This window comes from Pongo pygmaeus, chromosome 2, assembly GCF_028885625.2.
Source record: "Pongo pygmaeus isolate AG05252 chromosome 2, NHGRI_mPonPyg2-v2.0_pri, whole genome shotgun sequence".
Lineage (NCBI taxonomy): Eukaryota > Metazoa > Chordata > Mammalia > Primates > Hominidae > Pongo > Pongo pygmaeus.
This window is the reverse complement of record NC_085930.1, coordinates 45,054,809-45,078,305: the sequence shown is the minus strand read 5'-3', so window position 1 is coordinate 45,078,305 and position 23,497 is coordinate 45,054,809. Positions and strand designations below refer to the sequence as shown.

The 23,497-nt window shown below is 39.0% G+C and overlaps 1 protein-coding gene across 1 annotated transcript in view; it reads right to left on the bottom strand.

The window, feature by feature from the left end:
* Positions 1 to 3,374, bottom strand: part of CD200 (CD200 molecule) — a 33,227-nt gene extending 29,853 nt beyond the window's left edge. The window contains exon 1 of the mRNA XM_054481563.2: positions 398 to 3,374. The gene's annotated coding sequence lies outside the window, so the exon portion shown is untranslated. The remainder of the gene's footprint in view (positions 1 to 397) is intronic.
* Positions 3,375 to 23,497: the final 20,123 nt, after the last annotated feature.

Sequence of the window (23,497 nt, the reverse complement as noted above, 5' to 3'; positions counted from 1 at the left end):
CTCCCTAGCCCCCTTCTTCCACTCCCTTTTCCCCACGCCCTCACAGGAGCGGAGGCTGTCTGTGTAGGGGGAATTAAATGATGTTTATACTCAGCTTTGCCTATTTTCAGACATTTTTCCCTTTTCAGAGGTGACCACTGGGGAAACTGAGAAAGTGTTTGGAAAAAAAAAATCATTTTTTTTTCCATTTTCCTGCTACCTGGACTGAGAAAGGAAATGAGGTGGGAGGTTGTGGAGATCAGTTGTTGAACTGTTAGCTCTTGATGTGGTAGCAAAGGATTCAAGCTGAATTTAACCAATGGACTTTTTTTTTTTTTTAAGAAAAAACTTACATTTATTATTTTTAAATCCAGATTCAAATTATATATTTAAGCAATCAATTCCGTAATGATTTCACCTTTCGTGATGTGATCAATTCTTTGGTGAAGAGTTTCCCTCCACTTGCATTAATGATGAGGATTCTTTTTTCCCTTCTCCTTCTCCTTCTTCTCCTTCTTCTTCTTGAGACGGAGTCTCGCTGTCTCCCAGGCTGGACTGCAGTGGCGCGATCTCGGCTCACTACAAGCTCCGCCTCCCGGGTTCACGCCATTCTCCTGCCTCAGCCTTCCAAGTAGCTGGGACTACAGGCGCCCGCCACCACGCCCGGCTAATTTTTTTGTATTTTTAGTAGAGACGGGGTTTCACCGTGTTAGCCAGGATGGTCTCGATCTCCTGACTTCATAATCTGCCCGTCTCAGCCTCCCAAAGTGGTGGGATTACAGGCGTGAGCCACCGCGCCCGGCCCCTATTCTCCTACTTCTAACACTATAGACTAGGCTCACCTGATTTTTAATTTTATATGAATGGCATCGTAGCATATGTCTTCACTTGTTTCTGGGTTTTTTACTCAACAGTAGATTTTAAAAATCCATTCATGTTATTGCCTGTAGTGTGGCTTTTCATTCTCACTGATGTATAGTATCCTATTCTATAAATACTGTATATTACAATTTATTTATCTATTCTTCTATTAATTAACATTTCTTTGTTTTTCAAATTGGAAGCATTTTTCATAGTGGTGCTATAAACATTCCTATACATGTCTTTTCATAAGCATATGTACATCATTCTATTACATTTATTTTTCCCATATATTTTCCTATCACTTTATTTTTAACCTTCCCCTATTAGAGGAATATTAACTGCACACTTGGAAAAAAAAATCTCCCACCTTGGCCTCCCAAACTACTGGGATTACAGTTGTGAGCCACTGCACTCAGCCTTAACCTATTTGTATGTTGTAATTACTGATATAATAGGACTTTTAATTTTTTTATATTTCATTTTAGTATATTTTCTTCTGTCTTATCTTTCATTAGGCTAAATATTATCTTGCTACATTAAGAGCTATATTTTATTATTCTGCTGTTTTCTCCTAACTTACTAAGGACAATACATATATTTATTTTTTTAAGTCAATTTCTTAAATTTCCCAACATGTATACCTTAGCATAATTCTCCTCACCTCTCATAATCTTATTTTCTAATTTTTTAAAAACAAAATTTTACATTTATTATTTTTAAATCCAGATTCAAATTATACAGTTAAGCAACCAATTTCATAATGATTGAGGCCAGGAGTTCAAGATCATACTGGGCAACATAGTGAGACCCCTATCTCCACCAAAAAATAAAAATAAATTACCTGAACATGGTGGCACATGCCTGTAGTCCCAGCTAATCAGGAGGCTGAGATGGGAGGATTGCTTAAGCTCAGGAGGCTGAGGCTGAAGTGAGCCATGATGGAGACACTGCACTCTAGCCTGGGTGATGCAGTGAAACCCTATTTCAAAACAAAAAAAAAGTAGCTTAAAAACAACATTTTTAGGTTAAAAGAGACTTGGGACACAGAAGAGTGAACAAAAGGGGAAAAACTCCAAGCCATAATGAAGCATAAACATTGTATTAAAAACCCTTTGAAAAAGGAGAAATTTGCTTACATAATTTTTTTAAAAAAAGGTCTGCGGGAAAAAGGAAAAAATGACATTTAAAATTATTGGACAGATTTAAAGGAGCATTCAGAATTAATATATCACCTTAACTATATCAGATGTCAATATTGAGCAAAAGAAGCAAACAAGGAACTCAACAAAATGAGAAGGAAAAATATAATAAAACTAAAGGCAGAAATCAATAAAAACGAACACAAATAGAATAAATATAATTTTTTTTAGAGATTAATTGATCAAACTGGTGGCATGTAATACTCAGAAAATTATTTCTGTAATACAGAGTAACAATATAGAATGAAAAGGGAGAACTAATACTGATGCAACAAATAGCAAAAATAACAAAACAATATTGTGAACAGTCATATGAAAACTTACACAAAATGAATACATTTCTGAAAGTGGCAAATTGGCCATAAAAATTTAAAAATTAAATAGGCCAATAACTTAGTAAGCAAGTAAATCAAAATCAAAGACTTGCTTTGCAAAATAAATAAATAAATAACAGACCTAGAGGATTGTTGAGGAATAGATCTATCTTATTCATGTTCAAAAGGGAGAATTATAAAATTACTAAGATCTTTCTTTGAGGCTAGTGTTATTTTAATTTTAAAGCCAGGAAAGGATAATCCAAGAAAATAAAATTATAGTCCTATTTTACTTATAAATATAAAGCAGAACAATTTCCAAAATGGCTTAACATTAGAAAACTGTCAATGTAATTTATCATATTAGTAAATTGCTATGAAAAATTCATGATTATCTCAACAAGTACCAATAAATTATTTCTTAAGTTCAACAACATATTTATCATAAAAACAAAGGAGATAGGAATAAGAAAATATTTCCTAACCTTATGCTTAGTGATCAAACTGCAGCAAATGTCATATTTAACTGTAAGGAAATTTTAGACATGGTCTTTTAAATCAGAAACAAGAAAAAGATAACTGTTATTGCAGATATCAAATATAAAAAGAGGTGTCGATTGGAAAGAAAGAAGCAAAACTGTCATTAGTTGTAAGAGAGAGAATCAACTTCATGAAAAACAATCAAAATCAACAGAAAAACTTAAATACAGAGTTTAGCACAGTTTCCAAATATTGGTTAACTTAAAAAATCCAAAAATGTTCCTAAACCACTAATAATAACCGGCTAGAAATTTTTTTATATATCATTAATTATAGTGAATAAATTAAAAGTACCAAAGAATTAACCTAGCAAAAATTACACCTACATTGAGAAAATTGTAAAACCTTCCTAAAAGACATTTAGAAATGGATAATATATTTATGGCTGAAGGAAATTCCACTATAAAGACATCAATGCCCCAAACTCAAACTTATTAACAACTTATAGTTTGACTTAACATTGTTAAATCCACCCACTTTTTATGGATAAAAAGTGGACTTTTGGTTTTCCATTAAATACTTCTGTTCCCCTAATGGTATAACTGAAAAATGTAACACAGTGATGCCAAACAGGGAGAAGTAATCAATATCTAGTATGTAAAGGATCTAAGATATAAAAAATTTCTGGCCGGGTGCGGTGGCTCACCCCTGTAATTCCAGCACTTTGGGAGGCCGAGGCAGGAGGATCATTTGAGGTCAGGAGTTCGAAACCAGCTTAGCCAACATGGTGAAACCCTGTCTCTACTAAAAATACAAAAAGGGGCACTGTGGCTTACGCCTGTAATCCCAGCACTTTGGGAGGCCGAGGCAGGTGGATCACCTGAGGTCAGGAGTTCAAGACTAGCCTCAAAACATGACGAAAACTCTTCTCTACTAAAAAATAAGAAAAATTAGCTGGGCGTGGTGGCGGATGCCTGTAATCCTAGTGACTTGGGAGGCTGAGGCAGGAGAATCACTTGAACCCAGGAGGCAGAGGTTGCTGTGAGCCGAGATCACACCATTGCACTCCAGCCTGGGCAACAAGAGTAAAACTCCGTCTCAAAAAAAAGAAAATACAAAAAATTAGCTGGGCGTGGTGGTGGGCACCTGTAATCCCAGCTACCTGGGAGGCTGAGGCAGGAGAATCACTTGAGCCCCAGAAGCGGAGGTTGCAGTGAGCTGAGATTGCACCATTGCACTCCAGCTCTGGGTGACAGAGCAAGACTCCGTCTCAAAAAAAAAAAAAAAAAAATTTGCACATATAAACAGCCAACCAGACATTACTTGAAGATGTAGACAAGAACTTTACAGAAGGGGAAACTTGAATGGCTAACAAATATATGAATACATGCTCATACTTATTAATAATCTGAAAAAATGCAAATCAAAGCAGTCATTCAATTGGTGATGATGGGAAGGGATCTGAGTCAGGGAATGAATAGAAATATTCAAAGACATTAATATTAATATAACCTCATTGGAAACCAGTAATTCATGAAATTTGATTATATATTTAACCAAATCATTGTTTTCATTTATTCCTAAAATAATTGCTGCTACCAAATGCGTGATTTAATTTGAAAGGTGAAATCTTAAATTTGAAGTGTACAAAATAACAGTAACAAATTCACAAACCTTCCAATTTACCTGTATGTGAGAAGAGAATGGCTCATTACATTCTCCATGTGAGGCTGTCTCAAATGAAGTATTGGTTCACACATATTCTGTGACCTAGAGATATAGCGACATTAATGTATCCATAAGAGGAATACAGCCCAAACACTCTCCCTCATGGCAGTACATTGTAAGAGTATGCTATGAGTAAAAAATTGGGAGATTCAGATTCAAATTCTCTTGAGATTGACCAAAGTATATTTTCAAATGCTTAGTTGGGCATAAAAATACTCCAATTACAGAACTTGCATATTATTTCCACTCTATAATAGTGAGAGTCATAACCTATGATTTGTCCCCTTGGAGAGTCTATTCATTATACTCTAAAATTTACACCACTGGTCCTTGTATGTTCCATATATTTCAGATTCATATATAGAGATAATTAACCTATTCCTTTGTATGTAGAATAGGCGTTTCAAAATTAACATGTTCAAAATTGAACTCTGGATTCTCTTTCCAAAGTTTGTTCTTCCTCTAATCTTTCCCATATTTGTAAAAGTTTTCTTCATCTAACACCAAAAAGCAAACAATCATCAGGACAATTCTTATATTTTGCTCTTTTACCACAGCTGTTCCTTCAGCAAATCTTGCCATCCTAAACTTGTCCTTAATCCCTCAGTCCCCTTTGCTGCTACTCTAGTCCAGGCCACCATCAACTCTCATCTTGACTACTGCAATAGTCTCTTTGAAAAATCTCCTTCCAGTCTCTACCTTTTTTTACCTCTCAATGAGCTTCCTCCCACCAGTTGTCTGTGGTCCATATTCTCTCGTGCAAAAATCTGTCCTCAATAAAGACTCTTAAACTCAATTTACCATAAGTATTAATGATAACTAACAGCCTACCTTTGTAATATTCCAGAGTAAACTATCACTTTAACAGAAATATACCCTTCACTGCGGGAATTACCAAGCATGTGGAAGAGTTTTTTCATAACAACTCTTTTCATGACGGATTTTGCCAGAGCCCTTGGAATTTCTTTTTTTAATGATTGAAAGTAGCCCTGTTTCACTCACCCTCTTTTTCACAAACAGGTAACATCTTCTTTCTCAGAGTAATACAGAGGATAACAATGACAACACATGAAATAAATTAAAATGTTATGAGTGCACCTATAGGTAGACAAATAGAAGAACTAGATTAACCTGAAAAACACAAATCAGAAACGTTCTTTGTGACTATACTTCTTTTCTATACACTGTATTGCCCTCTTGATACCTTTAATCTGTAATGCTCTTTTGAGTTGCCATTGCCTCTTTGACATTAAAATTAATACTATATGAGATTTGCCATATTTTACTTTATTAAAAAAACTAACAAATATTCAAACTCCTACATGTTCTTCAAAGATATACAACATCTAATATAATCTTAACATTCTCAAGAATAAGAAAAAATAGGTAATCACCTAAATATTTATCACAGAAAAATGGTTAAGCAAAATATAATGTAATAAATAATAAATTAATAAATAATTTTATTAAGAATTATATATAAATTTATAATTATATATATTTATAAATAAGCTTAATAATAAAATATAATGTAGTCACTTGCTGACTATGTTACTAAAATGGAATTTCCAGAGTCTGGAATAACCTCAGAAAATAAATGTATAATAATAATAATAAATATTAAAGATGAATATACTAAGTAATGCGATAAGTATTTTATAGGGACCATTTATTCACATTATCTGGGTAAGTGCAGTTATTAGGTACAGATGAGAAAACGCAGTCTCAGTGATGTTAAGAAAATCACTCAAAGATATACCATGATTAAGTGGAAAAAGTGAGAAACAAGTTTAATTTTCACTCGAGTGCCTACACTCAAGAAAAACAATTTTTCACTCATCAACACTTTAAAAAATAGCTACTTTGACCAAAGTGTAACTAAATTGTGTTACTGACATGTCTTCGTGTAGCCCTCTGAATAAAATGTACATTTTTTATTGCAATTTAAAATTAACAAAAAGCCATCACTATAATTGTCAATGATTCTTCTTAGATATGATATGAAAATGAACATATACACTTTATGTTGGCCCTTAAGTTTTTGCTAACATTAACATGAAATATTTTGCATTTTGCATATTTAGTTCTTCTCACAGTAGGCCTTTTTCTCTGTCCTCTTCCTAATTGCCAGGCTGCTGTAATTTTCCTGCTTACAGTACCCTCTCACTCTTTTTAAATTTGTTGCTTTGAATTTTCATTACCATTGAAGGAAAAGAGAAATCTTTTTTAGTAGTTCTTCTCTGAAATGTTATTTAGAGAGTGCATGTGATCCGGTGTGCCATTTATTTTTGACTGCTCAGACATCATTTTGTCTCAGTTTCTAGATTTTACCAATAGTCTTTCTCAAGAAGATACTACATAGTCATTCTAAATAGGTGGAGGGGGATGAATGTGTAGAGTTTGGCAGTAAAATATGAACACATCCTTAAAGTCAACAACAACAATGCATAGAAAGAAAGTCTTATATGAGAATTTCAACAGAATTAGGGATTTATATTGCTAATATTTGTTACAAAACTAAGCAAGGAGGAATCATTTTCTTAGTTGATAACTTCTTTACTGACGTTTGTATTTCAATAAGAAGTAAAATTAACTGATATCTAGCTAGTAGATTGATGGAAGATACACAGGCTATTCAACTGGCATATTCCAATCTCATGAGCTGGGGAAGGCCTAGGCGAGTGGATCACCTGAGGTCAGGAGTTCAAGACCAGCCTGGCCAACATGGTGAAAATCTGTCTCTACTAAAAATACAAAAAATTAGCCGAGTGTGGTGGCACGCACCTGTAATCCCAGCTACTTGGGAGGCTGAGGCAGGAGAATCACTTGAACCTGGGAGGCAGAGGTTGCATTGAGCCGAGATTGCCCCACTGTACTCCAGCCTGGGCAACAAGAGCAAAACTCCATCTCAAAAAAAAAAAAAAAAAAGTATTTCTGATCATTTTCCTGTTTATTCTGATTGTGAACTTCCTTACATGTCCTGCAGATAAATAAATCTTGTTTGATTTGCCCAAGTGATATACTGACATTCATCAGTCTGTTAGTCCATAGTTAATACTGAAATTTGTTTATACTGAGCTTTGTTTATGAAGCTTGGCATCTAAAGTGGGACAGACACAAAGATCCTAGACTCATCATGCCTACATTTTTCAGAGGAAATCACCAGAGTAATTAGGAAAAGGGAGAGGAGTAGGATACTGTGTAACTCATTTTGTCTTACAAAATTTGTAAGAATTTGTTTTAAAAAGGATACAGCCATGACAAAAGAGAAAACATTTCAGTGGAACAGGTACATGTTTTCCTTAACTTACTGAAGCCTGAAATGTAGCCCATTAATTTGAAAATGCAGAAGATCATGGTATAGAACCTAAAATGTCTTGGACTATAAGGCTCAAATTGAAAGTATATGGTACGTAGAAAGAGCAGAGATGAGACTACTATTGATTTAAAGCTCTCTGACAAGCCAGAAAAACTTTTTTTTCGTACAGATATTTGGGATACCTTCTTTGTGGCTCCCAGTAATTCATTAATATATTCAAGTTGTATAGTTCATGACCAGATAGTCACCAAAACTCTAGGCTACAGGATACAGGAATTAAGAGTATTTGCTCCAAAGCTTGTCTTAGATCTTCTGTTGAAGTAGGAAGGGGAGAATGCATTATTCTTTAACCCTAGAGAATGGTGAAGGTTGTTTGTCTTGTCAATGGATCATTGTGATTTATGCTCATATTTATCCAAAGGAAAGGAAATCTGTATATTGAAGGGATATCTTCTGCACTCTCAATTTGGCTGTTTTGTTTTGTTTTGTTTTGAGATAGGGTCTCGCTTTGTTGTCCAGGCTGGAGTGCAGTGGCATGATCATGGCTGACTGCAGCCTCAACCTCCCAGGCTCAAACAATCCTCCCACCTCAGCTTCCTGAGTATCTGGGACTGTAGGCGCTCACCACCATGTCTGGCTAACTTTTTAATTTGTTATTGAGGCAGGGTCTTGCTCTCTTGCCCAGGCTGGTCTTGAACTCCTGGTCTCAAGCGATCAGCCCACTTCAGCCTCCCAAAGTGCCAGGATTACAGGTATGAGCCACTGTTGCTGGTGACTTTCATATTAATTGCAGCACTATTTACAATAGCCAAGATAAGGAATCAACCACAGTGTCCAACAACAGATGAATGAATAAAGAAAATGTGGTATATATGCACAATGGAAATACTATCCAGACATAATAAAGAATGAATCCTGTCATTTATGGCAACATGGATGAGCCTAGAGAACATTATGTTAAGGGAAATAGCCAGGAACAGAAAGTTAAACACCACATGTTCTCACTCATATGCAAAAGCTTAGAAAGTTTATCTCACAGAAGTAAAGAAAGGAGGATACTAGAGGACAGGAAGGGTTGTAGGAAGGGAGAGTAGGAAGGGAGAATAGAGAGAGATTCCTTAAAGGTTATGACATTTTAGCTAGGTAGGAGGAATAAGTTCTAGTGTTCTATAGCACTGTAGGATGACTATGTTTAACATCAATATATTACATAGTTTCAAATAGCTAAAAGAGGGGATATTGAATATTTCCATCACAAAGAAATGATAAATGTTTGGGAGGATGGATATGCTAATTATCCTGATCAGATCGCTATACCTTTTATGTATCAAAAAACTTCACTGTGTATACCCCATAAAAAGGTACAATTATATTTGTTAATTAAAATAAATAAATAATTTTAACAAGCATATATCTCATAATGCCCAAGTCAACCACTAAAGGAAGAGTAAAGAAATCTTATTTAAAAATTAGTTAATAAATTAAAAAATGGGGAAGTAAAATTTTTAAAAATAACTCAAAATCAAGGAAAGAGAGAAAAGAACATTAAACAGGTAAGACATAATAGAAAATGAATAGTAATGTGGTAGATTAAAACCCCAAAATATCAGTATTTACAGTGACTATATGGAGAATAAATACTTTAATTTTAAAAGATTATTTGCTATAATATAAAAACAATTATTTAAATACTGCTTATTGGCTTCTACTGTTAGAAATATCCTGTGAGGAAATTATACCCTGTTTAATTATTGTTATAATTAAGTTATTGTTACAAAACAGAAGATAAATACAGGTGACAGAGCTTGGAAGGAAGGAGAGCAAAGAGGAATGGGCAACTAAGAGAGACATTCTGAAACTGGGTCAATGGTCAATGGTCTTGTTGTTTGAGGTGTTATCCAAGCTTGTTGTCTTGCAACCAAGAGAATTAAGGAGCATGGATACACAAAGGGTGAGGTTGAAGCAAAAATTTAATAAGTGAAAGAAGAAAGATCTCTGCAGCAGAGAGGGGAGCCCCAGTGAGCTCCTGTTTTACAGTTGAATTCAGAAGCTTTTATAAGAAATTCCTCTTGTCTCTGTAGCTGCTTGAGCAAATTCTCTTATCAGTACAGCCGTCTGTGTAACTTCCCTTATCTATGCATCTACAGATATGTCTCTAGGTAAGCACAAAGCACAGCTTCTCTTGTTTGTATAACTGTGGATTTGTTTTAGGTAAGTCCCCCTCCCCTCCCTATGAAAACACCCATGGAGCCCACCGTGTACATGTCTGAAAAAGGGAGGTAACTTTTTCCTGAGATTCCACCAATCACAAAAAGAACAAAAGGCTTCCATGTTGGACCTTGCCTCCTTACCTGTGCAGCTGCAGCCTGAGTTTTCCCCAGGCTGCTCTACTTGTGCCTGTGGCTGTGATTTTTCAGCTGCTTCTCGAAGGACTAGCCTTAGCTGTCTACCTAACCTTTTGCTTTTCTTCTCCCTAAATTGTATGGTGGATGAAACAAACAAACAAAAAACAGGTTTGGCAAGGCTGTTGAAAGTTGTAGAGGTAAGCAGGAAAAAAAAAAACTACATTGGGAGGAAAAGGGTGGAGAAAAAGTTGAGGGAGGTGTAAAAAGAGCTCAATCTTCAGTAATTGTGGCAAAAATCCAGTGGAGACCATAGATCAATTTAACAGTTGCCAGATAAGAACAGTTGCCTCAGGAAGCAGGAGTAGGGTAGAGATGTCTTCATTATTTGATTCATTTAACCATGCATATATAATACGTTGATTTACATTTTAAAAAATATGTAACTTATACAAACACTTCTGGTAATGGATTTTGAAGAAAAATAAATATTTTTTGTTATTGATGTATCACTTCTACTTACATTCTTGTATTACTAAAAGAGGAACAATCTTCTCATTATTCATTAGTGGATGATTCATGTACACAATCAGGCGTTGGAGTACCAGGGACCTCACAGTCTCCATAGAGATGGTGCATATTTCAGTGACAGTTATTGTGCCACTTGGATTCTGAGCAAGATATTCCTGTGGTGAGTTAATTAATACTTGTGAGGGGAAAACAGATAGTTGAGGAGTAGGTTTTCTTATAGCTGAATAATTAAGGCTAAGAAAATCTTCAAAGTCCAGATTCAGCTAGAGTTCAGTTCTTAATTCAGATACAGCTGAGGCAAAAAAAAAAAAAAAAGGGAGAAACAAAAACTATATCATGCTAGATTTATATGATCCCTAAGACTGGTCTTCCCCAAATTTTTATATGGAGCCAAAGTATAGGAAACATATCCCTCTCAGATATTTCTCCCTACATTTTACAAAACTTCACAGTACCATTTCCTGTACCCACTGACAGGCCCTCTAGTTGATGTCGTAACTTTGATTCAACCTTATATAAACTCCCAACACTTTAAATGTATGGCAACATAATGAGGAGACACTATGACACTATAATTATTCCTGTAACTTTGTGTTAATTTGAAGACTGGGAAGCCCCTAGTCTCTTAGAGTCCTCATCCTTCTCCTTTCTTTCCTTCCTGGCTCTTTTTCTTTTTCTCTCATTTCTCAACTCTCCAGTGTGAAAGTCCTTCATGAATTTCACTCATGGTAAGAATGCTACTAACTGATCTAAACTAAGGGTGTGGTGATTGTGGGCACAATAATTTAATGATAAGAGCAAATAATTCTCCTGAGATCTTCAAAAGTATTGATTTCCTCAGTCCTCTGCTACAGTGTGTTAAGATTGGCAGAAGGCCACAATTTCTTTGTTGGTTGCGAAAAAATTACCAATAATTTTCCCTGACACCACATGGTAGCAGAAAAGGGCATCTGATTAGGTTATTCTCTAATAGGAAGTTAAAGTGAAATTTTTAATTTTCCTGCGATAGGAAAGAAGGGCTTTGGAAAATCTATTAAGTGACATGTATATATGTATGTGTATGCCTGCATGTGTGTGTTTTTGAGGTCTCAAAATATGCAAAAATAATTAAACAAAAATTAGAATTATATTTTCAAAGCTTTCATTTCTAGATAAGATGGAGTAGTTTGCAGGAGGTTAACGTTTCTATTGAGAATAACTGTATAAACTGAATTAATTACACAAGAATTTACTTAAAGGCATTGGGCAACTGAACAGCCAAGAAGAATTAGAGGGAGTAAAATACAGAGAGGAGGGAGTCTTACAGAGGTGAGCTGAGAGTCAGCGGCAACAACCTGGGGTTATTTTTGTCAGTACTCTGTGGGTTGGAAGTTGAGAATCGGGAAACAGGTAAACCTTTGGAGTTTTCTGGAATTTTGCAGCCCTAGAGTGAGTGGAGTGACAAATGGAAGACTTTGTAGAGCTTCAGACACATGCCAATTTCTCCCTTAACATTTTGCTGAACTGCAAATCTGCACATGGTGGGAAGTTAAAAGGTAAATCTAAACCTCAGGAAGTCAGAGTGGACCTCTTCCAGACCTAAGGTTCTTAGAAGATAAAAATCTCTAGGAAGGAGCACTAGAGATTAAAAGCTCTAAAAAATAGTGTTGAATTCGTGCAGTGAAAAGCTGCCAACACCTTTTTTCTGAAGATACTTGTTGATATATGTAAGAATCCAGCTTTGACCTTAAGTAGAACTCTGCTGCTGAGCAACAAAGAAATCAAAAGAGCATTTGGTGATTTCTTGGGCTAGAGTAACAAAACTGAAGACTTGAAGAAACTCACACATAGAGTCACCTTCCCCCTCAAAACATTTACTGAATTCTGATTTCATACAGAGAAAAAAAACCATAGAGCTAATTTCAATCTCTCAACAGCTCAGAAAAAATTCTCGTAGTCTGTTACGGCTAAGGAGACAAATATGCATTAGTCTCACAATTGAAAGCTCTAGAGATTCATGCTTTAAAAAGAGTGATAAACCAATTAGAAAATATTTTGAACAGAATTACAATGAAGATATGACATATCAAAACTTGCGATATATAGCTGAAGAAGTGAACAAAGGAAAATGTGTTGCCTTAGATCCACACATTAGAAGAAAAAGGCAGAAAATTGATGATCAGAGCTTCCATGTCAAGATACTAGTAAATCAGCAGGAAATCAAAACTACAGAAAATAGAAGAAAGAACATAAAAAAGACAAGAGCAAAACTCAATAAAATAAAAGATAAAATAACAACATTCGAGTGGGTATTTACTGGTAAAATTTATACACCCCAGGTGAGGTTAACCAAAAGAAAAAAGAAAGAAAAATACAATTTACCAATATTGTGATAAATAGGGACACCCTACCACAAATCCTACAGACATTAAGAAAAACAATATTTTTACCAATTACATGAAAATAACTTTGAAAATTGGCATAAAAATGTAACTTATCAAAATAGACAGAAGAAAAAATAAAAAAAACAGAGAAGTGAGATATCTATTGATGATATTGAATCCATTATTAAAAAGCATCCAGATGAAATACCAAGGCTCTTGTATCTTCACTGGTGAATACTTCCAAATACTTGAAGGGAGAAAAATTATCAATCTTGTAAAACTCTTCAAAGGGGGGAAAAACACATACCAGCAATTTTTATTTTTATTTTTCTTTCACAGCTGGCTATGTGACTCAGTCAACTTTTTAAAATCTATGTATCTGTATGTCTGTGTATTTATGCTATATGTACATGATGTTTCACTACCAAAATAGATAAAAGAGTTCTATAACTGGCTTAGAGAAAGTAAGTGCTTAAATCAAATATTTTATCAGGAAAATAAAAACTTTAACTCATATGCCTTTTAGTTTGTGTGACTTTAATAATCTTTAGTAAATAAAGATAGTTTTTAAATTATTGGTATAATAAAACAGGTGTCGTCAAAATTTAATTTAGACATTTGGTCTGAATAAGGAAGGTCAGATACTGTCTCTGCTAGATATAAAACTTTGCTTGTCTAATGCTTTTGATACTTGCTTAACTTGCCTATAAACGTGTCTTTAGATTTGAGCCTGTAGGGCCATTTCAAGGCCCAGCCTCAGACATTGTTCATTGTCTTGGACTCTGCATCTAGTACATAACTAAAATTGGTTACTTACTAGGTTTTTCATTAAAAATAAAAATAAGTGTTACTAAGAGTTAACATTGTAATTAATAGCTGTAATTAAAACTATTAGATATAAGAGAAACAATTCTATACACAAAGTATATAAGAAAAAGAGAATGTGTTTTTATTAAAAGGGTTATAAAAAGACATGGAAATGTAGTTTTTTAAAAAAGAAAAAAGTAATTTTGTCTATTTTAGAGGTTTGTAAAAACTATATTAAATGGAGTGTTTAAAAATAATAGATAAGGCCTGGCACAGTGGCTCACGCCTATAATCCCAGCACTTTGGGAGGCCCAGGCAGGCGGATTCACAAGGTCAGGAGATCGAGACCATCCTGGCTAACACAGTGAAACCCCGTCTCTACTAAAAATACAAAAAATTAGCCAGGTGCAGTGGCGGGCGCCTGTAGTCCCAGCTACTCGGGAGGCTGAGGCAGGAGAATGGCGTGAACCAGGAGGCGGAGCTTGCAGTGAGCAGAGATCACACCACTGCACTCCGGCCTGAGCGAAAGAGCGAGACTCAGTCTCAAAAAGAAAATGGATGAAACAATGGATAAAGAAGTTGGAAAAAAGAAAATACAAAAGAATTATAAAAGGCTTATAAAAATATTACCTTATGAGGTAAGTTTGGATGGATTTGTTTATAAGATTTTATTTAAAATTATCTTTTGCAATAATAATATTTACACTTTGCAAAGGTAAAATATGGCTTTCTCCTTTGAACAAGATTTTCATTTAATATTAAGAGACAGTAAAAGTTTTTTTTTTTACCTTTTGAGTAAACTGCAAAAAGAGAGAGAGAGAGAGAAGAAAGAGGAGAGACAGATTCAATTGAGCTCATGCTGTCTTGTTTGGGAAACTGAGTCTCTATCAAAGAGTAAAGGTTTTTGTGCTTTTCAAAATCTTTAAATTCTCATTTTATCTAAGTTAACGAGTTATTTGGGATTAACTGGGATACTATTTTGTGATATCAAGTGTTTTAAACCTTTAATATGCGAAAAATTTTTCAAAATCAAAATTTCAAGTCCCAAACTCAGTTTTTTTAATCTCATTAACTTTTTTTGGTGCTAGGTCCTCTGAAGTCCAAAAGAGACATATTCAGTTAATTCAGTATGTTAAAATCATACAGGAAGCATTATCAAATATGAAATGGTGCTTAACTTTATTTGAGTCCTATTTATATAAATGTGTTAGTAATACATATTTCAAAATTATATGAGGTTTCTAGAATTCTAATATGTCTTTGTATATGTTATCTACAATACATATGGTTATTACGTTAAATTGTTGCATGTTACGGAAATAACCAAATTTTCTTGTCATTTGTATCTTTGACCATGGCTGTTTGGGCTTTTGTCATCCACAGACAATTAATGTTTTACTTTGATTCCTCTCAAAAAGTGGTTTATAACCAGCAATAGCCCAAAACTTCCTTCTTTAAGGAGTTCACAGGAAGAACTCTGACAAGCTCTTAACTGCAGGTTTCTGATAATCCTTCTGATTGTGACATGAAACTAGAGAAAAAATAATTTCAGGACTCTCATTGAAGAACTAATGTGTTCAGGAAGATTACTAACCCCAGTATCAAACAGAATGAGTAATTGCATTGGACTGAATGAACAGGGGACTAAAATGATTTTTATGACTCTTTGTGTTTGACACATTGGAGATTCTGGGTTTTTTTGGTCAGAATCAAGATCTTTTTATTTTGAGCTATTTATAGCTTTTATTTTATTTTATTTTTTATTTTTTTGAGATGGAGTTTTGCTCTTGTTGCCCAGGCTAGAGTGCAATGGTGTGATCTCAGCTCACCGCAACCTCCACCTCCCAGGTTCAAGCAATTCTTCTGCTTCAGCCTCCTGAGTAGCTGAGCTATTTATAGCTTTTTAACAACTGAGTAAATTATACTCTTGTGATCAAAATTTGAATCATATTTCTTTCACTCTACCTGATTTCTCCAAAATATGGAAACCGTTTGAGAGTATTCTTAATTTATGGCAATATAGTTATTTGCATAATTTCAATAAAAATATGTTTTCTTTTTTAACAGGACACAATTGGAGACATTGGTTATGTTTGCAAAGCTTTGACTGAATTGGCATATTTTCAGATATAAACAGATGGCTTTGAGGGATTAAAATTGACTTTATAAGGTGATAAAAGACCCTGAAAGGACTAGTCTCATACCTTGTCTATGCAATTTTTTTTACATCTCTTGACTTGTGGTAAGAAAAGAATGTCACGTTCTGACAGGCCCAGGAACCTCAAGTTATTTTGGGACTTTGAGAAGAATAGAATTCACCCAATTCATGGAGGTATATGCAGGCACAGATAAATCCTCTTCTAGGCTCTAGAGGCCTCTTAAAAGTAAAATCTGTCATTCTTTATAAGAAAGCTCCAGTAAAGCCAATTCAAAATGAGCCTATCAACCAATAATTATTCTTGCTGTACTTTATGCAAATAATCAGGCCATACAACCACTATAATAACAGTCTTATTATATTACAACTTATTTTGCAAATAAATTGTTTTTACTATGATTTGTCTTGGTTAAAAATAGGAAAATATAAAAAATTACATTTCAAAAGAAACTATAGTACATCTGTTATTAGATTCCAGCCTCGTCTATTGTTTTTCAGTTTTTATTATTTACCTATAATTTATCTGGACTAGATCTTGAATTCTATCCCGACTACAAGTCTCCAAACTAATGTTTTAAATTTATTTTTCTCCCATTTTTCTAACTTGGAATCACTAGAAATTAAAACCATGCTTTTCTTAAAACCCTGCAAACTGAAGCTAGACAACTTGAACTTTGGAAGAAATAACAGCAATTTCATGCCTGACTACTGATGTACAGACTTCTTCTAATATAGCCTGAATCTGTTTTCCAAGATTGCTTTCCCTTTGTTGCTGTAATCTGGTCTTTGTAGCCCCCTTTTTCTCTTTTTTCCCTTTCATTCTTTCTTCCTTCCCCTTTTTCACTCCTTGGGACACAAGACTTGACAACCTCCTAGAAATGAGCCTTCCTAGTAATGTGGAACCTAACCTCGTAGGAATAAACTATCTAGCAACAAGGGATCACAACGAACCCATAACCAGACTAATATTCTTCTACAATGCTTTCTCCAAAAGATTTTGAAGAACTGGGGAAAATGTGGAAGAAAATAAAATCTCAGGATCCTGAACTCACTATGCCAAAGGGAAAGTTAAGTTTGGGAACTAAGTGATACAAGAGACTACCTTCCTTTTTTTTCCCAAATAGATTACTGCAATTTCACATGCTTATGTTATGTAGAATATAGATTTACTGAGCATGAAATGAATGCATAATTGACTTTGTCCCACTCCCTCCTCTTCACCTGTAAAACATAGACTCACTGAGTGCTAATTACTACCCTCCTTCCTGTTTTTTTCTTCCCCTTCTGCTTCCTCCTTCCTCTTTAAACATTGACATTCCCAAAATCCTCTCTGAAAAAAAGCAGAGGGCACAGATCCTCCTGTGACTTGTGTTTGTTTTTCCTGGGCACGTCCTCAACCGTGGCAAAATAAATCTCAAAATCAATCAAGATCTGCCTTAATTACTTTTTTTACTTACACAGTATAAGCTTAATAATAAAGATTTTTTTTTTGTTTTGTTTTGTTTTTTGTTTTTGTTTTTTTTTTTAATTTATGAAGTATTTATTGATGATTCTTGGGTGTCTCTCGGAGAGGGGGATATGGGAGGGTCATAGGATAATAGTGGAGAGAAGGTCAGGAGATAAACACATGAACAAAGGTCTCTGGTTTTCCTAGGCAGAGGACCCTGCGGCCTTCTGCAGTGTTTGTGCCCCTGGGTACTTGAGATTAGGGAGTGGTGATGACTCTTAAAGAGCATGCTGCCTTTAAGCATCTGTTTAACAAAGCACATCTTGCACCGCCCTTAATCCATTTAACTCTGAGTTGACACAGCATATGTTTCAGAGAGCATGGGGCTGGGGGAAAGGCCATAGATCAACAGCATCCCAAGGCAGAAGAATTTCTCCTAGTCAGAACAAAATGGAGTCTCCTATGCCCACCCCTTTCTACACAGACACAGCAACAATCTGATCTCTCCTTCCTTTCCCCACACTTCCCCCCCCTTCCTTTCAACAAAACCGCCATCGTCCTCATGGCCCGCTCCCGATGGTCGCTGTCTCTTCAGAGCTGTTGGGTACACCTCCCAGACAGGGCAGCCGGGCAGAGGCGCTCCTCACCTCCCAGACAGGGCGGCTGGGCAGAGACGCTCCTCACCTCCCAGACGGGGCGGCCGAGCAGAGGCGCTCCTCACATCCCAGACGGGGCGGTCGGGCAGAGGTCCTCCTCACATCCCAGACGGGGCGGCCGGGCAGAGGTGCTCCTCACCTCCCAGACGGGGCGGCCGGGCAGAGGCGCTCCTCACCTCCCAGACGGGGCTGCCGGGCAGAGGTGCTCCTCATCTCCCAGACGGGGCAGCCGGGCAGAGGTGCTCCTCACTTCCTCCCAGACGGGGTGACAGCCGGACAGAGGCACTCCTCACCTCCCAGACGGAGTGGCCAGGCAGAGGCGCTCCTCACTTCCCATATGGGGTGGCGGCCGGGCAGAGGCGCTCCTCACTTCCCAGATGGGGCAGCCGGGCAGAGGCGCTCCTCATTTCCTCCCAGACGGGGTGGCGGCCAGGCAGAGGCGCTCCTCACCTCCCAGACGGGGCGGCCGGGCAGAGGTGCTCCTCATCTCCCAGACGGGACGGCCGGGCAGAGGTGCTCCTCATCTCCCAGACGGGGCAGCCGGGCAGAGGTGCTCCTCACTTCCTCCCAGACGGGGTGACGGCCGGGCAGAGGCGCTCCTCACCTCCCAGACGGAGTGGTCAGGCAGAGGCGCTCCTCACTTCCCATATGGGGTGGCGGCCGGGCAGAGGCGCTCCTCACTTCCCAGATGGGGCAGCCGGGCAGAGGCGCTCCTCACTTCCTCCCAGACGGGGTGGCGGCCAGGCAGAGGCACTCCTCACCTCCCAGACGGGGCGGCCGGGGCAGAGGTGCTCCTCATCTCCCAGACGGGGCAGCCGGGCATAGGTGCTCCTCACTTCCTCCCAGACGGGGTGGCAGCCAGGCAGAGGCACTCCTCACCTCCCAGACGGGGCGGCCGGGCAGAGGCGCTCCTCACTTCCCATACGGGGTGGCGGCCGGGCAGAGGCGCTCCTCACTTCCTCCCAGACGGGGTGGCGGCCAGGCAGAGGCGCTCCTCACTTCCCAGACGGGGTGGCCGGGCAGAGGCGCTCCTCACTTCCCAGACGGGGTGGCCAGGCAGAGGCACTCCTCACCTCCCAGACGGGGCGGCTGGGCAGAGGCGCTCCTCACTTCCCATACGGGGTGGCAGCCGGGCAGAGGCGCTCCTCACTTCCTCCCAGACGGGGTGGCGGCCGGGCAGAGGCGCTCCTCACTTCCCAGACGGGGTGGCCGGGCAGAGGTGCTCCTCACTTCCTCCCAGACGGGGTGGCGGCCGGGCAGAGGCGCTCCTCACCTCCCAGACGGGGTGGCCGGGCAGAGGCGCTCCTCCCTTCCCAGATGGAGTGGCCAGGCAGAGGCGCTCCTCACCTCCCAGAGTGGGCGGCCAGGCAGAGGCGCTCCTCACTTCCCAGAGTGGGCGGCCGGGCAGAGGCGCTCCTCACTTCCCATAGGGGGTGGCAGCCGGGTAGAGGCACTCCTCACTTCCCAGATGGGGCAGATGGGCAGAGGTGCTCCCCACTTCCTCCCAGACGGGGTGGCGGCCAGGCAGAGGCGCTCCTCACCTCCCAGACGGGGCGGCCGGGCAGAGGCACTCCTCACCTCCCAGACGGGGCGGCTGGGCAGAGGCGCTCCTCACCTCCCAGAAGGGGCGGCTGGGCAGAGGCGCTCCTCACTTCCCAGATGGGGCAACCGGGCAGAGGCGCTCCTCACTTCCTCCCAGACGGGGTGGCGGCCAGGCAGAGGCGCTCCTCACCTCCCAGACGGGGCGGCGGGGCAGAGGTGCTCCTTATCTCCCAGACGGGGCAGCTGGGCAGAGGCGCTCCTCACTTCCTCCCAGACGGGGTGGCAGCCGGGCAGAGGCGCTCCTCACATCCCAGACGATGGGCGGCCGGGCAGAGGCACTCCTCACTTCCCAGATAGGGCGGCCGGGCAGAGGGGCTCCTCACATCCCAGACGATGGGCGGCCAGGCAGAGATGCTCCTCACTTCCTAGACGGGGTGGCGGCGGGGCAGAGGCTGTAATCTTAGCACTTTAAGAGGCCAAGGCAGGAGGCTGGTAGGTGGAGGTTGCAGCGAGCCGAGATCACACCACTGCACTCCAGCCTGAGCACCATTGAGCATTGAGTTAGCGAGACTCCGTCTGCAATCCCAGCACCTCGGGAGGCCGAGGCAGGCAGATCACTCGAGGCCAGGAGCTGGAGACCAGCCCGGTCAACACGGTGAAACCCCGTCTCCACCAAAAATACAAAAACCATTCAGGCGTGGCGGCGCGTGCCTGCAATCCCAGGCACTCGGCAGGCCGAGGCAGGGGAGTCACAGGAGCCCGAGGCAGGGAGGTTGCAGCAAGCCGAGATCATGGCAGTACAGTCCAGCTTCGATAACAGCGGGAGACCGAAAAAAGAAGGAGAGGGAGACCGAAGAAAGGGGAGGGAGAGGGACAGGGAGAGGGAGAGGGAGAGGGAGAGGGAGAGGGAGAGGGAGAGGGAGAGGGAGAGGGAGAGGGAGAGGGAGAAATTCCATTGTTTATCACAAAGCATATATCAAAGGGCGAACTTGGAGCTCAGAATAATATCCATCTTCAAAACGAGCAATGTAGCATCTTCAACTCTCTCTGCTCAATGATAAAGATTAATAAAAATATTTCAAGAAAAAAGAATTACAGACCAGTATCTTTCCTGGCTTTGACCCTAAAATAAATATTGGATAATCAAATTAACCAATACATTATAAAAGGATGCACAGTAATTATCACTAAGGTTTCCTTCTCTCCAGTAATGCAAGGATGATTTAATATTCATAAATCAATCAATTTAAATCACCATTGACATGGTTAGGCTTTTTGTCCCCACCCAAATCTCATCTTGAATTGTAATCTCCAGGTCTTGAGGGAGAGAACTGGTGGGAAGTGATTGGATCATTGGGGCAGTTCCTCCCATGCTGTTCTCATGATAGTGAGCGAGTTCTCACAAGATCTGATGGTTGTATAAGTGTTTGATAGCTTCTCTCTTGCTCACTCACTTCTCTCTCCTGCCACCATCTGAAGAAGGTCCTCCTTTCCTTTCGCCTCTCACCATGATGGTAAGTTTCCTGAAGCCTCCCTAGCCATGTGGAACTGTGAGTCAATTAAACCTCTCTCCTTTATAAATTACCTAGGCTCTGGTATTTCTTTATAGCAGTGTGAGAAGGGACCAATACAGCCATATTAACAGAAAAAGTGAGAAAAATAATGTGATTAATAGATTCAGAAAAAAGCATTTGATATGTTTCTATACCTATTTATGAACAAATAATAGCTAGCTAGGAATATAAGAGAATTTCCTTTATATAATGAAAGATAACTACAACGAACCTTCAGCTAACATTACACTTAATGGTGAAACTGTTAATGCTTTTCCTTTGAGCTCAGTAACAAGACAAAAATTCCCACCACTCTCAGTCCTTCTCTCCAACGGTTGACTGGAGATCCTAGCTTGGACAATAAGCCATGAGAAAGAAATAAAATGAATAAAGATGGGAATGCATTAAATCAGTCTTTATTTCCAGGTGACATGCTTTTGTACTTAAAGAATTAGAAACATTTACAGAGAAATTATTATAATTAATAAGTCAATTCAGCAAGACCCTGGATTCAAGGTCAATATTCCAAAATAAATAAGATGTCCAGTTTCAGTTTTAACGTATAAAGAGCTTGGAATTCATCATCTCATCCTAACACAAGAAAAAAGCTGAACAAACTGAGAATCAATGGTCTTTATTAGACTCTTCAGAGAATTAAAGGCACAGGGAAAACTACAACCCTGAAATCAGCAGAGACATGAATAGAAAGTCACTGAGATCAGCTTACTTGGAAGGAAAGTCACTGGTGTTACAAAATGGTAGGGACGTATCAATGATAATTTTGATGGACTGTCAGAGGCTTCGTGTGAATCAGCTTGAGAGTGATAAACTCTTCAGAGCTGCAGTCTTAGGGAGACCCCACAATTCCATAGGTTTTACCTCCAGGAACCTTATCAGCTTTTCATAGTGAAGAGCCAAGAAAAATCACTTCATATGTTTAAAAACAGAAGAGGAAATGTAACCATTTTTAAATAAGCCCAGTGCATTTTTCATTAAAAAAAAAAAAAACTACTTTCTAGGAAAAAAAGAAAAAAAAAGATATATATAACCAGAACCTTATCTTATGTAGATGGAAGGAAAATGACCTAACTCCAGTCACCTCTTGCTTTCCTGTCTCATCTAAAGTGGTAAGCGAGAGAAAAATAAGTAAGAAAATGTATGAAGGTCATAAGTGTTGTGGGATTCAGGAGGATGAGAGAGAGACCTAGGGTTGAAACAGGAGAATCTTTTATTGAGTGCACTCAGGCCTAGCTGACTCAATGTCCAAAAGACTGGGCCCAGAACGAGGACAGCACTTGACTTTTATACACACTTCACAAAAGAAGGTGGGCTAGCTTGAAGTAAGCTTACAGTGGCATGAAAGCAGGGATACAGAGGCAGGACAAAGATGGTTAATCAAATTGTAACAGGTTCATAACTCAGGATTACACATAACCATTGCTATGCAACCCAGATGTCTGTTATCTGGGTTTGCCTAGGCACAGGTGTATCCTATAACTTTCACTATGGCGCCCAGGTGACTGTAACTCAGGTCTGCTCAGAGGCTCATGACCTTCACTCCACTGCTTAGATAAAACAGAGTACTTGAAGTCACTAGCTACAGAGAACAGGAATCTGTGAACTAATTCCATAAAACAAAGGAAAATTTGTTTTTCTTCTCCTTATGTTGAGGGAGTGCTGGGAGAGTCTCCAGAGCACATTAGATAATATTATCAAGACTCTTCCTGGGTCTGGGCTGTGCCTGTTGCTGCCTCTGGGACAAATCAGCCTAATACAGGAAAACTTTTTCTCTTTCTTTTTAATTTTATTTTTCCTTAATTTCCCACCTCAATAGCCTATAGCCAAGGTACACAGGCCCACTAAAAGAGTGAGAATTAATCATAAGATTTTAGAATGCTTTCCCTCCACAATTCCTTACCACCATCAACAGGGCTTTAGTATAATAGCATTGGATTATAGCTGAAATAGTTGCAAGTCTCAGATTCTAATTAATAAGCAGTTCTTAGGGATATTCAAAGAAAATGGGGAAGAAAAAAACAAGGAAACTATAGATATGTGAAGCCCTTGACACCTGCTGCTATAGTAAACAATAATGCTACCCAACTTTTAGCCACATTTGCTTAAAACCCACACTAAAAGCCTATTTACCTCAGTTTCTATTACCTCATGTATCATGTCTGGCCTTTGACAAAAAATTGCAAGGCATGTTAAAAGA